This window comes from Tupaia chinensis, unplaced genomic scaffold (genome assembly GCF_000334495.1).
Source record: "Tupaia chinensis unplaced genomic scaffold, TupChi_1.0 Scaffold000513_1, whole genome shotgun sequence".
NCBI classification, from domain to species: Eukaryota; Metazoa; Chordata; class Mammalia; order Scandentia; family Tupaiidae; genus Tupaia; species Tupaia belangeri.
In genome coordinates, this window is record NW_006160026.1 from 2,925,491 (window position 1) to 2,944,315 (window position 18,825).

At 45.0% G+C, this 18,825-nt stretch overlaps 1 protein-coding gene across 1 annotated transcript in view; it reads right to left on the reverse strand.

Annotated features, from left to right (window-relative positions):
- The window catches only part of ASAP1 (ArfGAP with SH3 domain, ankyrin repeat and PH domain 1), a 359,138-nt gene that overhangs the window by 314,774 nt on the left and 25,539 nt on the right, over positions 1 to 18,825 (reverse strand). The gene's annotated exons all lie outside the window — the stretch shown is intronic.

Below are 18,825 nucleotides of genomic sequence, written 5' to 3' on the forward strand. Positions count from 1 at the left end.
CGCAGGGCTCCGGAAGCTCGCGTCCTCGGGCCGCCCCCGGAGCGGTTACTGCAGCGAGCTCGTTACGCGAGCGTTTTGCAAGAGGGGACCAGAAAAAGTTGTACGTGTTCTTTTTTAGTCCCGTGTGGGTGCAGGAAACGAGGCCGGGAGAGCCGCCTCCTACTGCGAGGGCCGCGGGCCGGCGCTGGGGGCGCAGGGCGTCCTCCAGGTCCGGGGCTTGTAGCTGCCGGCTCGCTGGGCTCCCTGGGCTCCCTGGGCTCCCTCCCGCCGTCGCTGGGCTGGGCGCTCGCTGCTTCTTGAGGCTAGTCTTAGGCAGTTTGCTCAGGTCGCTAAAATGCTGAGTGTAGGCGAATGAAAGGTTTATTGTATTTTTTAAAAAACAATTGTCTAATCTCTCATTTGCACTTTTTTTGAACCCGGAGGAAAACGATGGTCAAAGGGGTGTTCCCGAGGTATAAATGGTGTTACACGCTAAGCAGATGTCAAATCTTAGCGGAAAAGATGAACAGAGCTCGAACCCAGCACATGACTGACATTATACAACTAGCTCTCTACTTAGTCCAAAGAATCTATTCAGTTGCTCACCATCGATTATGGATGAAGTTGGGCGTCTAGAAAGGGCCCCATGATTGACTCCTGTAATTGGGGCCAAAAGGAGCCATCCTCAGCTGCCTTGAGCTAGTCTCCACAAAAACAGCTGTCTTTGGGCAGAAGACTGGCCCTAAGACCTCGGCCAGGGTTAAGCTCCTGCCATCCTGTAAGGTCAAGTTGTTCTCTGGTCCTTAGCCCTGAGTATCAGAGTGTCCCAAGGCAGGGATCCTGTCTTAGCATCTGACTCGGCACAGAGAAGTAGCCAAATGGTTGCCAAATGAAAATGCATCACCTTAACAATCAACAAATGGTATTTACTAAGCACCTACTGTGTGCCCTGAGACTCAGTAATGAGATGCCCTTACTCTCCTAGAACTTATCTTCCAGTTGGGAAACAGACACATAACAAATACATAACACGGAGTGAAATAAAGTTCAGAGAAAGCCTCTCTGACAATGTGACATCTGTAGCAGAAAGAAATGAGCAAGCCACAGATACCCGTTGGCTATGGGATCTGGCTCGCAGTTGCTGCAAAAGGTGAATGATAAGCCCACCACGCCCGGAGGCTCGGATGTGAGGAAAATGATAAAGGATGAGAAAGGGTGTTCTGGGCGGGAAGCCATTATGAAACTGTAAGACATCTGTCTCCCCACAGTGGCTGCCCTGAGCCTCCACATCAGTGCTCACCAGTGTCCTGCAAGGGACCATGCTTCAGGTAGGCAAGTGCATTTGGAAGTTCTGTGACTTGGAGCAAATATGGCCTTTACTGGCGTGGCCCAATTAAGCTCTCTGAGCCTTAGTAATCCCATGCTAACCCACAGAGTGCTGGAGACAGAACATCCAGCACTTAGACCATCCTGCGCTCCACGGCCGCTTCTAGATTGGAAACAAGTTCAGAATGTGACACCTGCATTTATGCCACTCTTCCCTCTACTCCAAGTTGTCATGTAGTGCCCGTAACCTCCGCTGGACTGGTAGCTCCTTCCATTTCCTCTAGGTCTTGCATGTAGTAAACACTCAATAAATAGGAACTCAATAAAAAGTCAGTGAATAATTACCTCTATTCCAGAAGGCCATGGGGTCTAGAGCCTTCTCTCTTCATAACTAATGCTGTCCCCTTAGGCCTTGTAAAATAAACAGGTAGGTGTGTCAGAATGACCAAAGCTGCATCCCGGCAGGAGCTGACCTGTGCAGATACTGGGCTCTGCAGATGCAGAGGACGGATTATCATCACAAGGAGCTGGGCTAACTGCAATGGGGAACAGTTGGGGATTTCTTTCTTGACTGAATTCATCAGAGAGCTCAAACTGCTGCCTTCAGTTGCTGTTTCAGTTTCATTTGAAGATTATGTTATATATCTGCTCCTCCCCGTCTCCTTCAGCCAAGAAAGAAATACGCGAACAATGAGATACTGTGCTCTGGTAAGTATATACCTCCTCAGACTGGTCTGCAATTAGAATTTCAAAGGTTCACACCTCTACCCACCATTTCTGGGGTTCACAGGCCCATAATCCTCTTTAAATTTGAAACCATGCCTGGGTGCAAACCATCTGCACCTCTCATTTTCTCAAATACTGTGGAAACCATTCCTCGATACCTGAAAAGCAAATCGAGTCTGACGTGGGCAAAACTTAATGCTGTGGTTCTTTGCATGGAGCTGCTTGGAAATAGACACCGTAGTCTCCAAAGCCAGGAAAAACATACATGCAGACGTGTGTGCCCAGCTTCATATAAGGCAGGCATCATCTTTGCTGCCGTCACTACAATCTCATTAAGAACTGTGCAACACCCCTGTACTCCTCACGCCTTTCCTACTCTGAGCACTGCTGAGAAGGGGTGAGACAGTGGTTCTGGCAGGATTCTCTTCCTTGAAAAGAAGACAGAATATTGGTGGCCTCTGAACAGTGATGACCCCACTGACCCCACTGTCATTGGGGACCTGGCTCTGAGTTACACTTCTAGTTGCAGGCCTTACTCTCTTGCCCATCTGCCTTATAACCAAGGGGGTACATGCGGGAGATGACAAACGAAGAGTGAGGAGTGGGAGTAGGGAGTCATGGCTGCTCTCCAAGCTCAGGAAACCAAGAAGAGCTGCTGGTGCTCTGGGCCACAGTCTGCCAGTGGCAGCAATCATGAAAGCCTCCCAGCACCTGCAAGGAATGGGGCAGTGGATACAGTGGCAAGGGAACATGCTTTGTGGTAAATGGGCCTGGGTTTGAATGTCTACTCTGACATTTAATAGCTTACTTTCTTTAGTAAAACTGTGTTTCAGGTTGTTACTGAAATGAAATGGTAACATGGATAAAGAGGTTGACATGCCGTGTGAATAATCAACCACTGTGAATTCCCTTTGAACTCTCTTTTTATGTGAAGTATGACTATAAATATATCTCCTTCATTCCGCAACTCAACGCTCTCTAAATTAGTCACCTGGAGGAGGAGAAGGGAGGGCCAAGGGAAGACCACACAGTAATCTCCCAGTCTGGGATCTCGGATTTGGGATACATAGTCTTCAGAGACCACAATTATTCTCAAGAGTATCCACTGTCAGCTCAGGTCCATTAGGGAGGGTTTGAGTTTTAGGATTAAATAAACAGTATCTAGAGTCAAAGAGGCTGAATACTAATCAATTAGAACTGAGTGGACACTATAAAATAAAAGCCCTGTTTTCATGAAACATAGTTACTATATAAAGGAGGATATTCTGAGGCCAGTAGGTGGCGTGGTAGTTAAGGTGCTGGATCTCACAGAGCCAACTCCACACTTAAAAAGTTCTGGACCCAGCAGTTTGAAAAACATGCTGTGTGTGTGTGTGAGTGTGTGTGTGTGTGTATGTGTGCGTGCACATGTGCACACACTAAGAATTTTGAGAGGAGAAAGGAGGTGAAGGGACTGTGGCATGGCCATCCTCTTGGGTGTGTGTGTTGGGGGGGTAGATTTCTCACTTTCCTTCTCTCTCTCTCTCTCTCTCTCTCTTTCTCTCTCTCTCTCTCCCCCCTCTCCCTCTCCCTTTCCCTGGCAACCACATGTGCCCTATCGCAATGAATGAATGAATGAATGAATGAATGAATGATATATTGAATTCCAGGGGATAGAACAGAGTCTTTTGCCAGAGAATGGGTTATGGACTGATTCTCAAAAGACCTGGGCTCACATCTCTGCAGTTATAGACCTTGTTAAAGTAGTTGACTTCTTTGAGCCTCGGTGTTCACGTCTGTAAAATGGGGACAATGACCATAACTAATCTCTCATAAGGCACATAAATTGTTTAATGGGGGGGTCTAAGACACCCTAAGTAGGCAATATTTTTCAGATATTATTATGTGAACATTAGAAACTTTATCTGGAGATAGATATTCTGATATTTCTTTTTTCCTGCTAATTTTGCCAGGGAACATGTGTGCTTACTAAGAGAGAAAGTGAGGTAGTATGAAAGCACCCCCAAAGAGAGTGGCCCCTTTTCCGCCATTTCTCCCTCCCTTTGGGATCTGGGGCACACATGAACACATGCCTGGTGTGTTTTTCAAGCTGCCAGGTCCTGGAGGAGAAAGGAGGTGAAGGGACTGTGGCATGGCCATCCTCTTGGGTGTGTGTGTTGGGGGGGTAGATTTCTCACTTTCCTTCTCTCTCTCTCTCTCTCTCTCTCTCTTTCTCTCTCTCTCTCTCCCCCCTCTCCCTCTCCCTTTCCCTGGCAACCACATGTGCCCTATGGCAATGAATGAATGAATGAATGAATGAATGAATGATATATTGAATTCCAGGGGATAGAACAGAGTCTTTTGCCAGAGAATGGGTTATGGACTGATTCTCAAAAGACCTGGGCTCACATCTCTGCAGTTATAGACCTTGTTAAAGTAGTTGACTTCTTTGAGCCTCGGTGTTCACGTCTGTAAAATGGGGACAATGACCATAACTAATCTCTCATAAGGCACATAAATTGTTTAATGGGGGGGTCTAAGACACCCTAAGTAGGCAATATTTTTCAGATATTATTATGTGAACATTAGAAACTTTATCTGGAGATAGATATTCTGATATTTCTTTTTTCCTGCTAATTTTGCCAGGGAACATGTGTGCTTACTAAGAGAGAAAGTGAGGTAGTATGAAAGCACCCCCAAAGAGAGTGGCCCCTTTTCCGCCATTTCTCCCTCCCTTTGGGATCTGGGGCACACATGAACACATGCCTGGTGTGTTTTTCAAGCTGCCAGGTCCTGGACTTGAACCGTGCAGTCAGCCATGTGAGATCCAGCTACCATAAGCTCCACACCACAAGCTGGCTCAAATTCTTATATTTCTACGAAAACAAAAAATTCACTGAGACTTAACCATGGACCAGACACTTTGCTAAGTATAGAATTTTGAGCACACCCTTCTTTAAACCTCATGACAATGTTATAAAGTATAATTATCCCAAATTTACCAGAGAAAACTATGGCTGCTGGGTCATAGGATACTACCACTTTCTGATCTCCTATCCTGTTATATGTGCACTGTCTAAACTGATTAATGTTAACAGTTCTGAAATGCAAGTATTTAAATAATGCAAAAAGGGGGCCAGCAGGTGGCATGGTGGTTTGGGTGCTGGACTCCCGCATGGCTGGCTGTGGTTTGAGTCCTGGTGGCTTGCTTTCTCACTTTCTGTCTCTGGTGAGTGTGCATGCCTGGTAGCTAATTTTAAAATAGTGATAATGATAAATAAAGTTAAATAAATCCTTCTTTGAAAAAATAAATAATGGGGCCAGCAGATGGCATCATGGTTATATCACTGGACTCTCACATAGTCGACTGTGGTTTTAGTCCCGCACCTGGTGGTTTAAAACTCACGCAGGGCACGTGTACATGCATGCCCCAAATCCCAAGAGGCTAATGGAGGAGAAGGGATTGCAGTGTAGCTGTCCCCCCGGAGGGTGACTTTTTGCTCTCTGTCTCTGACAAGTGCACGTGCCCTATAGCAAAAATCTCTCGTTAAAATAATAATAATGGAAACTGAAACACAGTGAAAGCAGCTGCAAACATCACTGAGCCTGGTAGACTCGAAATCTAGGGCTTTTTCAGCTACCAGCAACTTTTGTCTCTTTACTGTACCTGTCTAGAGCTACTTTGTTAGCTACAATATTTTTCCAGCCCACGCACCCAGAGAAAGAATCCTCACTTCACCTGATGACTTCCAGCCTCGTCTTCGTCTTCCACCATCATGAGGAAGCAGGAGATAAGGAAAGTGCAGCAGGGCAGGAGGGAGGGCTGTATCTGCCTCCCTGTGCTGTGAGGCCTGGCTGATGTCGCCACGTTCTAAATAAACTAAAGACCGCTTTTTGCATGTGTTTTTGTACCAGTACTTCCCAAGTGCACTCATGTCATTTCAGGTACTCGTTTTTTAAAACACCTATCCTGAGTCCCAGATGAAATTAATTTAAATACTCCAGGTAAAACCGCTGGAGTGTTCTCAGTAAGTAAAGCGGAGGGCATGGTTGGTTTGGAGACAAAAACTACTCTCCATCCTACCTCCCTGTTCTCTGACTGTGCCTTCTAATGGAGGTAGGAGGAAAGGAGTCAGGCAGAATGCTGGGAACCTGAGGATAGGACAGGACTGTCTGTCCGTGGGGCGGACCCAGGAATGCATTTCCATCCTGTCCTACACAAGAATAACAACACTCACAGTGTTCTCCACCGCCCTGTGCTCTTCGGAGTCCCTGAAGGCCGGGCCTCACGACCACAGGAAGCAGGTCCTGTCACCTGAAGGTCAGAGGTCACGTTGGCAAGTAATGGAGCAGGACTCACCCAGCAGTCCTATATGGTAGCCCAGGTGACTAGCACCACACTCGTGCATGTGTGCTGGACAAGTGGGTCTGCACCCTTGGAGTCCATGCGTTCTCTTCTGACCTGGGGAACTCATTACAAGCCCAACTCAAATGCCAGCACTCCCCGGACCCCATTTCTCCAGCTGAATCACCTCATGGATGTTTGCAACAGAGCTCTTACTCCCCCATGAGCAACTGGGGGACACCTGCAATGTGTGAAGAGACTTCAGACTCAGGAACACACGGGAAGAAAGTGAGACTGTCACCCCGGGCAAAAAGCTGAATCAGTGGCAGGGCTGGGCTCACCTTAGATCTTTCTACTGAATTTTCTGCACTAGGACCTTCCCGTAAGGTCGATGCCGGGGGGCACTCAGGGACTACATCCTATCTCTCTGCAATACCCATACCCCAAGGAGCCCAGGGAAGAACATTAGGTTCCTGGAGCCCCAGGTGTGGCGTTTTACAAGCACCATCTTCTGAAATCTTGCCAGTAGCCTGGTGAGGTGGCATGTCTTCTGCAGAGCGAGCTCAGAGACATACGCATGGCGTGGTCAAGGTCAACAGTTAATAAGTGGAGAACTGCTGTTCACAGTCGGACTGAATCCAAACCCTGCAGGCCTTTCCTTCCCCACAGAAAGCCCTGACTAGTGAGGCCCCCTGGAGACCCCCGTAAATGTGTTCTGAATGGAACTGGCTCTTCTTTTATGGGCTACATCATCTCTAATAGACTTAAAAGAACCTCCAGTAGAGAAAAATGGTGGTATTTTATGGAATTTCTCAAAACTTACAGTCTGCAGGAGTGAGGGATTTTAAATCTTTCTTAAAACAAGAACACCTTAGAGAAATCCAGGTTCCCCATTTTCTCTGATGAATGCACGTTGAGCTGATCGCATGGACTCACCCCTGCTTCCGTGCTACCTCAGGCTGAGAGACTCCTTGCGCCCCTTTTCCAAGGCACATGTTCCAAATATTTATTCCTCCAACTACTCTCCGAGCTCCTTGGGACTGGGGTGGTTTTCTTTTGAGAGGTTTTTTGCTATAGGGCACATGCGCTCGCCGGACAGAGAGAGACAGACAGAAAGCGAGAAATCACCCCCCAGGGGGGATGGTCATGCCGCAATCCCTTCTCCTCCATTCTCCTCTCGGGATCTTGGGCACATACACACACACGCCTGGTATGAGTTCTAAGCCACCGGGTCCGGGATGCGAACCGTGGTTGACTACGTGGGAGTCCAGTGACATAGCCATTACACTAACTGCTGGTTCCCTAGGGTGGTTTTCTATTCATTGTTACAGCCTCAGAGATCAGGAGTTTAAGAGATACTATGGAATAGATGGGTGGAAGGATGAACGAATGAGTGAACAGAAGGGGGGCAGGGAGAAGAAGTGGGAGAGGAGAACTGGAGAGAGGAATCTTGGCTATGAGTCACTTCCATTATCTATATATATATATTTTTTTTTTTTTTTGAGAGAGAGAGAGAGGTTTTTGCTACAGGGCGTGTGTGCTCGCCAGACAGACAGAGAGAGACAGAGAGACAGAAAGCAAGAAATCGCCCCCCAGGGGGTATGGCCACACCACAATCCCTTCTCCTCCGTTCTCCTCTCGGGATCTTGGGCATGCACGCACACGCGCGTGGCGTGAGTTTAAGCCACCAGGTCTGGGACTCAAACCGCAGTTGACCACGTGGGAGTCCAGCGACATAGCCATTATGCTAACTGCTGGTCCCCCGAAAGGTGAAAGGTTTTTTCTATAGGGTGTGTGTACTCACCAGAAAGGCAGAGAGAGACAGAGCGAGAAATCATTATCTTATATCATTGTAAACAGCAAGAGCCTGAAAGAATTTCAAAGATAATGTACTTCCTCCATTTATCAGATGAGGAAACTGATTCCCAAGTAGCCATATGACTTGCCCAGCATTCCCTGGCCAGCCATCTGAAGGGTCGGGGGTCAGATGGCAGGTTTCCTGGTTCCAGAAGGTTTTCTACCTATACAACAGCTGTCCTAGGGTGAGATTACAGACCCCATCTTTAGAAACTCTCATCTGAAACAGAGTACTTTGGTCTTTGTAGCAAGTATCAACTAATGCCTGTAGACATTCATCTCCTATTTAAAAACTGTATAACAGTGGAGCCAGCAGGTAGCATGGAAGTTAAGGTCACTGGATTCCATACAGCCCACGGTGTGGTTCAAGTTCTGGACTCAGCAGCTTGAAAATCACACCAGGCACGTGTGCATGCATGCCCAAATCCCAAGAAGAGAATGGAGAAGGGATTGTGACATGGCCACCCCTCCTGTGGATGATTTCTCACTTTCTCTCTCTCTCTCTCTCTGGCCCTATCCCCAAACAAAATAAAACCATAAAATGTAACACTATACATTGTATAAAAAACTGCAACAGTATACATTGTATAAAAAACTGCAACAGTATAAAATGTATCACAGTATCCCTTAACTGACACCACTAAATTAGATCTAGACAGCTGTGTGCCACAGTGCTCATCTTTTGTTTTCAGTCCCTCTTTTCCATTTTCTTCATCCTCTTTCCTCTTTCTAGATCTACAAAGCTGACACATTCTAAGTCACCTACGCTGTCCCCTGCTCTTCCTTAATAGCTAAAGTATAAAAAGAACAGAACCTTTGTGGCCTTAATACTGAGAGTCAGTGATAGCCTGTAAGCAACCCACCCAGAGCGGTCTGATGTGCACACAGAATGCAGAACGTAGGTCATTTATTGCCTGTGGCCAAGTCGACTCTACCCTCAAGATTGCCATCCTCTTTCCCCCCTCCCTCATTTTCAAAGATGAGATCATTGCCTCCTAAGTCCCTGTGGACATTCTCCGAAGGGTGCAGAGGTATCAATTAGGTTGGAACCAGCCAGTTCAGTTTTCTTCCACAGTTATTAAGCTGCTCTATAACCTTCCTAGTGGTTTAAGAGTGTACGATCAGGATTCAGATGAGCCAGGATCAATCCCAGCTCTGCCACTTAACGGGGTTTGTTACTATAGGCAAGTCACTCAGTTTCAGTTTCCTTACCTTTAAAGGAAAGCAAACGATAAGACTTTCCTCACCGGGTTGTTGTAAGGCTTAAAAGAGATAATCCACGCAAGATGCTTAACATAGTCCCAATATACAGTGAGCAATCAATAAATGGTAGCTACTAATATCATTAGCTGTACCCTAAACAGGTCTATGTCAGACTCTTCAGAAGCCTCCCAAATACGTAAGACACAGCTCTGTCATCAAGGAGCTACTATGAGGTGCCTTTGAAAAGCTTATGGAAAAATAAAATTAAAGCAGGAGTTCATTTGGAATGCAAAAAATTTTTTAAATCCATGCATAGTTTTTTCAAAATACACACTTTCTAGGAGCGTTAGGAAGACACACCCCCTTTCGCTCCATACAAGCAGAGATTTCTAGCTTTTTGGCCACATTGATGAGATGTTTAAAGGCTTCAAACAGAAAATAAACATATTTAAAAACATGACCTATGAATAGGAGATCCAAGAAAGGTTCATTTAATGATTTGCTCTCTCTCTGATTTGCCCAAAGCCCAGGTAGACCTATTTTGATAAGCACTTTTCAAAGCTGCTGACCCCAGGATCAGCAGTTGGCACAGTGGTTACTTCACTGGACTCCTAGGTAGTCTAGTGCCTGGACCAGTGGCTTAAAACTCACGCGAGGCACCTGTGTATGCATGCCCAAAATCCCGAGAAGAGGAGAAGGGTTTGCAGTGTGGTCATCCCCGCAGGGGGTAATTTCTCACTTTCTGTCTCTGTCTCTGGTGAGCATATGCACCCTATAGCAAAAATCTCTTCAAAAAATAAAAAAGCTGCTGATCCTCTGAAATACTACTCAAAAAGAAATATATTGATAAATGATAGCTATTTGGGATTTTAGCCCCAAGAGCTTTACAGCACAGAATGTGTGGGAGGTTGGCCATCCTTTCCCTCAGCCAAGTCATTTCACCTCCTTTGACCTCATTTTCTTTTTTCAAACCAGCAGCCTGAGGCAGAGGCTTCCTGAGGTCCCTATAGCAATAACATCCTATCACTCGATACATTCTTTTTGACATCAGTGTGACAGCCAGCCCAAAAGCCAAGAGACCCCTCAGCTCTGCTTCAAGAGCTATGAATAAGACAAGGCCTGCCCGGAAGTCATCAGTTCTGACTTGGGAGACCCTGCAAGGACACCCTCTATTACAAGAGTCTGACAGTGTCCTGTTGTTGCTTTTCAAAAGCCTGATTTCACCTGCAATGCACTTGAACCCTCATAACAATGAGCTGCATCATAACCGTGTTCCCGTAATTCTGTCAAATGTAGGGCACTGCTCCATTTACAAAGCAAAAGGGCCCACCCACTGCCGAATTTTCTCCTTAGCATATGCTGGTTGGTTAATATCTTTCTCAGATGTGAATGTTCCAAATCTCACTAGGGGCTCTAATTAAAAAAAAAAAAAGGCAGGGAAAAAAAAATTTGGTAGCAAACCTGACAGATGCATTTAGCTTTTGTTCCCTGTTTTTTAAACTTTCTGGGGTATTTGTTTATTTGTTTGTTTGTTTTTGAAAAATGAGTTCCTTTTGTGCTAGCTGTAAAGGCATGGTACAAACTAATTTATAAAGCTGCTGTATTTAAATGGGCAGCAGAGAATTTATTGTTGACGGACTCTGGAGATATTTTAAATACGTGAATAAAATGACTTTTCTCCCTCTATTTGGGTTTGGGAATGAACTTTTATTTACTACCAACTAACGTCAGCATCTTGAAATTTTCAGCAGTTTAGACACACCTTTAGGACGCTGACTACGTTTTTTGTTGCCCTGTATCCCCTTCTTTTAGGGACGACCTCTCCCTCAGTGTGTGATCCTCCAGACTGTCGCTCATGTGGTCCACCCTCCCAAACAGAGGACTAGATTAGGCCAGAGTCCATCAGTCCTGAAACCAGCATTCATTGGTACTTCGAGATACATTTAACTCAAGCAAGGTCGATCAGAATCCTTTAGGGAGGACCGACACAGATGCCGCGGGAAGAGAAAGAGAAGTCTTTTCTCTACCAGGTCTGGCCCTAAGGACTTGGCAGGCCTTCAGCTTACCGCACAAGTAAACTTGCCTAAGAAGGACTGGAACCAAAAGATGACAAGGAATGGAAGAGGACAGGGAGGAAGATCCTGGTGGCATCATTTGAACCACCAGACCCACAAGATCTATTCCTTGAGTAACGGTAGTCCAAACCTCAGACTTCCCAGTCTGTGAACAACTGTTCTGTTTTGGCATAGGCTCGACTGGGCTGGGTTTCCACCACAAAGCTAAACAAGCCCGGCTACCCTTCTAGTGAGTACCGGCACCATCATGACAGTTCACATGCGTATTACCTGGCACAAGCCATTCACTGCCTTCGGGTCTCAGCTTTCTTAGCTGTAAGATGGGGATAATACCCATCTCAAAGGATTGCTGTAAAAAATAAATTAGGGGGCTGGCAGGTGGCACGGTGGTTGGGATGCTGGACTCCTACATGGAAGACCATAGTTTTAGGCCCAGACCTGCCGGCTTGCTTTCTCATTTTCCCTTTCTCTCTCTGTGTGTCTTTCTGATCAAATTAAAAAAATAATCATATGTAAAATTTTAAAAAATAATTATTTTTGAAAATAATAGAAGGGAACCAGCAGTTAGCGTAATGGCTATGTCGCTGGACTCCCACGTAGTCGACTGCGGTTCACGTCCCGGACCCGGTGGCTTAAAACTCACGTCGGGCGCGTGTGCGTGCGTGCCCAAGATCCCGAGAGGAGAATGGAGGAGAAGGGATTGCCGTGTGACCATCCCCCCGGGGGGTGATTTCTCGCTTTCTGTCTCTATGTCTCTCTCTGTCTGTCTGGCGAGCGCATGCGCCCTATAGCGAAAACCTCTCCAAAAAAAAAAAAAAGAGAGAGAGAGAGAAAGAGAAAATAATAGAAGTAGGCAATACATATAACAGAAGGGAAAATAATATTTGCAAATCACAAGTCTGATAAGGGCCTAGTATCTATAATATACAAACACTTCTGATTCACCAATAAAAAGACAAATAGTTAATTTTAAAATTGGTCAAAAACCTTGAATAGATATTTCTCCAAAGACAGACAAATGGATAATAAGCATATAAAAAGAGCCCAAACATCATTAATCATTAGGAAAGCACAATTCAAAAACCACAAGAAAATACCACTTCATTCCCAGTAGGGTGGCTATACTAAAAAGATGAAAAGAAACAAGTGTTGTCAAGGGTGTAGAGAGCACAACCCTCCTACACTGCTGGTGGGAATGTAAGTGGAGCAGTGGCTTCTCAAGTCCTCGAAAGGTTAATCACGTTACCATACGCACCATGATGACCAAATGTTTCTGTCTCTCCAAAATTCATATGCTGAAACTCTAACCGCAAATGTAATGGTAGTGGCAGGCGTCACCTTTAGCGTTAATTAAGGCGTGATCATAGAGCCCTGGTGAATGGGAATAGAATCTCATCAAAGAGGCCCCAAGAAGCTCTCTGCTCTTTTCGGTCATGTGAGGATAAAGCGAGAAGTCATCAGTCTGCAACTGGAAAAAGGGCCTCCCTAGAACCCTACCACTCCACACCCCGATTTCAGGCTCCAGCCCCCAGAACCGTGGGAAATGTCTGTTGTTTATAAGCCACAAATTCTACGGTGACTTGTGACAGCGGCTCAAACTAAGACACACTCCTAGGCACATACGCAAAGGAAATAAAAGCATATATCATGCAAACACTTGTACACACGGGCTCATAGCAGCATTATTCATAATAGTCAGAAAGTGCAAACCACCCAACGTCCATGCACCAGTCAGTAAATCAGAGGTGGTTTAGCGACACAATGGAATATCTTCCAGCCTTGAAAGTGAAGGAATTCTGACACAGGCTACAACAGGGATGAAACTTAAAAACATTATACTAAGTGAAAGAAGCCAGACCCTAAAGGCTGTATATTATATGGTTCGAATTATATTAAATGTCCAGAACAGGTGAGTGTGTAGATATAAAAGGAGGTGACAGTTGCCGGGGCTGAGGAGAGGGTGAATGGGGACTGATTGCCAGTGGGTACCATGTTTCTTTTAGAGAGGGATGGGAATATTCTGGAATTACATCATAGTGATGGTTATACAGCTTTGCAAACACACTAAAAAGCACTGAATTGTATACCTTAAAGGGGCAAATTTGGGGCCAGCCAGATAGTTAGGGCAACTGGATCCCACATGGCTGACTCTGTGGTTTGAGTCCCAGACCAGGCAGCTTGAGAAACATACCAGACACATGTGTGTGAGTGCTCAAAATTGAGAGCATGCAGGAGAAGGGATCGCAGTGTGGTCATCCCTGACTAAAGGGTGCTTTCTATTTTCTCACTCTCTCTCCCTCTCTGTCTCTCTCTCCAGTGAGCACATATGCCCTATAGCAAACTGGAAGGAAAAAAAGTAAATTTTAGGTGGTTTCATGGCCTCCTGATTCATGGAGCCAGGTCTCATCTGGCTGACCAAGGAGTTCAAGTCCTGGCCTGAATCTGGAGGATTGGAATACATGGCGTGTATGTGTGTGTGTGTGAGTGTGAGTGTACGTGTGATGCATGTCTCAAATTCTGACAGGAATTTGCTATAGGGCGTATGTGCTCACCTGAGAAAGAGAGAGAGAGAGAGAGAAAGAGAGAAAAAGAGAGAAAGTGAGAAAGCAAACTGCCAGGTCTGGGACTTGAACTGCAGTCAGCCATGTGGGAATCCAGCATCTTAACCACTGCACCACCTGCTGGCCCCCATGGTAGATTTATTATAAAAAAGCATAAATATTGTGTTAAATGAATTATATCCCAAATTAAACTACAACAACAACAACACTCTGGTGATACAGGTACAAGGCTCACACACCCATTAACAGTAACAACTGCACTGGCTCCAATTCAGGATCTACTACGTAGAAGACCGCTTACATACATGACGATGTTTAACGGTCACTACCTTAAGGAGAAGCTGTTGCTCTACTCAGAGAAGCTAAGGGACAGGCCCAGGGTGCTGCCATTAGTAAGTAAAGTAGCTAAGATTCAAAAACAAATCCCTCTGATTCCCAATTCAAGCCTTTCCCACCATAGGTCACTCTGCACCAACTGTGCTCAGCTGGTGTGGCAGGGACTACTAGTTCCCTACCTCCGGCTTGTCTCCTTTTCTTTGGTAAAAGAGCCCCACTGCAACTCTGGGCAGCAATGTGTTCAGCTAAAAGAGTCATCTTACAGCCTCTTGGCCAGCCATGTGGCTGTGTGGTTAAATCTGGCAGTGAGACATAAATTAAAGTGCCACGTGTCCCTCACCAAGAGCTCACTTGGCTGGAGGAGGAGAGGAGGAGAGGAGGAGCTCTATTGTCCTTCTCTTCTTCTATCCTGCAGCCTATACTGTGGATGTGATGGTGGACACTCCGGCAGTCATGTACACACACACACACACACACACACACACACACACACACACAATTTTAGGTTTTTGCCCTAGGGCACATGTGCTCACTGTGAGAAAGAGAGGTAAAGTGAGAAATCACCCCCTGGAGGGATGGCCACACAACAATCTCTTCTCCTCCATTCCCCTCTCAGGATTTTGGGCATGTGTGCACATGCACTCAGTGTGATTTTCAAGCTGCTGGGTCCAGGGCCCAAACTGCAGTCAGCCATGTGGGAATCCAGCACCTTAACCACCATGCCACCTGCTGGCTCCCCAGCAGTCATTTTGGATCGTGAGGCAGTATGCTAAGGATGGCAGAACTGTTGCTAATAATCTGGAGGCACATCTAGCTTCCAACTATCTCCAGCATTGAGGAAAAACGAACAAACAAATCCTGGTTGCTAATATTATTTGAATTTTGCTGTGTGCAGTTGAAATTTAAACCTAAGTTATACAGTAGGCCTGTGAAAATGCTGGACCAACACAGAATATATGAAAGCATCTAACCTCAGAAGTAGTTCACTTAGATGTATTCTACCAGAGTCATTTTGCCAATCTATCCTCTATGTTTTAGATGGTATACTTGGAGGCTTAGCAATTCTATTGAATTATTCTGAAGGCACTCACCAAGGTTTATTTTATGGAATTATAGAATCACTGAAAGACTGTCTCAATTCACCAAGTATAGGCATTACATTTCATAAGCACTTAAATTTCATCTCAAGAATTGCTTCAGAAATAGAGTCACAGAGGAGCCAACAGGCTCCCACAGAGCAGATTTCTGAAAAGGCAAATTTATTTACACAGCCCTTGCACGATTTGGTTAAGGGAAGGGAGGCAGGGCAGATTCCAAACAGAAAGCAAGATGAGAAATCGCCAAGATTTCTTTGCGTTAGAAGCAGCGTTCCGCCTAGTCTTTCCAGAACAATCATCTAAAATTCTAGAATGATTTTCCTTGCCACAAAGTCAAATGGCAGTGGCCTTTCCATGGCTGAAACAAGAGCTCAGTTTTGTTTATTTGTTTACACAGGTAAATGAGATAGTCACCAGTCATGCATTGTTTATAACCCAATGGCAGACAGATACAGTTGGGTCAAGAATGGCTTTTCCTTGGTCATCCTTGTTTCTCTTTAGGGTTCTTGAGAATGGAAGCCACAATGACGTAAGTGAGGATGAAACATTTGGAGGAAGGAAAGATTTTTCCACACTGCTTTTTGCTGTAGTTCGCTATGTCTAATTTTGTATGCACTATGGATGGCTACAAACCGTAATTGCTGGTAAGCCAACTATTCTTTATGAGGGCAAAAATTTTGATTTTGTTTTATATTATAAGCAGTTGAGAGACAATTCAGATCAGAAAAGAGCCTCAAAACTTTTTCTTTTCTTTCTGCTTCCTCCCTTTTCCCTTCCTATTCCTGTAGGCCTTTCTCCAGAGTCTGGGTAGAATCTTTACTCTATTCTTTCCTTTCCTATGACCACACCCCTCTATACACACACAGGTGTGTACATACACACGCACCCCAGCTAGCTCATCTTTTCTTGAACACAGGAGCCAAGAAATAGACCACAGAGCTGCCCAGACAGCCAGATTCATTTCCACCAAGTCCAGGCACCAAAACCCAGGCATTCCAATCACAGGGCATGCCCCACTGTGCTCTCACACGGTCCTCGTCTTCTCCTACCCTACACGCGATTCGGACAAGTTTGGTGACCTAGTGCCTTCAGCAGACTGCACAGAGCAGGTAAGCTGGGAATAGTGAGAAAGGGCTACAAGAAAGGGGAAGAAATTTACCAGCCACAAACTAGAAATCCACCAGCATACCACCCCACCCCCACAAAGAAAGAAACTCTAAACGCATGGGCCTGCTGATGAGGACAAAGCGCTTTACTCCTCTGATCTTGGCCTCAACAAAAAGCAAATTCAAAATGATGACACTTTGTAATCAAGGAAAGGCTTGAGGCCCAGCCTCTGTGGCACAGATGGGAGCATGGCAGACTGTGAGGCTGGAAGCCACAGGCTGACTTCAGTTGGAGTCCATGGCCCGCTTAACCTGAAACACACTGGGTACTTGCATGTGGTCAGGATCCTGGCGGGCAGGACTAGAGAAAGGGGATGGTGTGACAAGTCCTCTCTCTCCTTCCCTCCAAGTATGGAAGAGACTGAGGTAGAAGGATCTGAGTTTAAGGCCAGACTGGGAAACACAGTAAGACTTTGTCAAAAGAAAAGAAAGAAAGAAGGAAAAAGGGAAGAATGAAGGAAGGAATAAAAGAGGGAGGGAAGGAAGGAGGGAGAAAAGAGAAGGAGGAAAGAAGGGGGAAAAATAGGGAAGGAGCAGAAAGAAAGGAAACTGTTTTAAGGCTCTATTCTAGGTAGCATGCTAGGTGTAGATCTCTTGAAAGGGTTTCTAATCAAACCAGCAAAAATAACATAAAGTAAAAAAAGATTTGGTGCCAAAAGGCTTTGCAGAAAATGCAACTCCTTCAGGAAAAGCAACACTGGCCATGCTGAGCAGAGAACTTGGAAGTAAAAGATCTGGGATCAAATCCAAGCACTGCTCTTCGTAAGTTGCATGACACTGGATGAAAGACTCAACTTGGTTCAAACATACTTTCCTCATCTCCAATCTCTAAAATGGGGCTAATGACAACTCCAGAAATTATCATGAATATTCAATAAGCTAATATACATAAGAGTACAACATCTGTGTTCATTCAATCCAAAGAACTGAGATTTTGCTGTGTGTGAACCTGCATTGCTTGCCATGAAACTATTATTATAATTATCATTTGCTCTTATGATGTCAATTAAAATCAAAGGGTTAATGTAAGACAGCAATTTCACTCCTAAGTATACACCCAACAAAACTATACACACATATTACTGCAAAGACACATAAATTAATGTTCACAGAGATACTGTATATATAATAATATATGTACAAAAGCTCAGGAAAACATCTGCAAGATCCTGTGGTACACCCAAGTCCACTTCTATCCCTGTCTTTATGAAGGGTCTTCAAAAAGCGTATTATGAGAAAATTATAGATTTTCAAGGTGCTTTGCCTTTGCATGGATTTCAAATTTTTTGGTACCAAAATAATCTCATCATTTAATTCAAGCTTTCCACATATCCCCTGAAGTACCCAGACTGTCTGTAGTCCTGAATTTTCTGCATGTATCTTTCCATGGGTTGCACATTTTATAATGTAGTTTGTCTTGCTCTCTGGAAAATACAGTGCAGTATAAACACATGCATACGAAGACCATCCCAGGCCTTCTTTCACAGTATTTGATTTTTTTTCTTTTTTTGAAAGGTTTTTGCTATAGGGTGTGTGTGCTCACTAGAAAGACAGAGACAGAGAGACAGAACACCCCCAGGGGCTATGGCCCCCGCAATCCCTTCTCCTCCATTCTCCTCTCGGGATCTTGGGCATGCACGCACACGTACCCGGTGTGAGTTTAAGCCACCAGGTCCAGGACTCAAACTGCAGTCAACTACATGGGAGTCCAGCAACATAGTTGTTACACCAACTGCTGGTCCCTCATATTGTTTGATTCTAAAAAGAAGCCAACTCCTCTAGGTAGAAAATGATCCCATATCCTGCAACCCTGTGGTGCCCATTCCTTGACCTTCCAGACCTCTGTCAAGGTTTGACTCCAATAACATGCTTGCTCAAAACAGAAGCAGACTAATATCAACTGATCTTAAGCAGGGAGAAACTCAGGAAATTTAACAAGGAAAGAATCCATATGTTTAGTACTTATAGCAGGCAAGAGACTTGGTGCTTTCAGATATTTTTGTCACTTCATCCTCAACACAACTCTGTAAAAACAGAAATATTTCATGGAGGTTAAGAAATCTCCCCAAACCATGTAGCTCCTAAGCATTTCCATTTGAATTCAGTTCTGATTCCAAGTTCATTTCTCTTCCCTTTTTCTTTTTCTTTCTCTCTCTCTTTTTCTTTTCTTTCTTT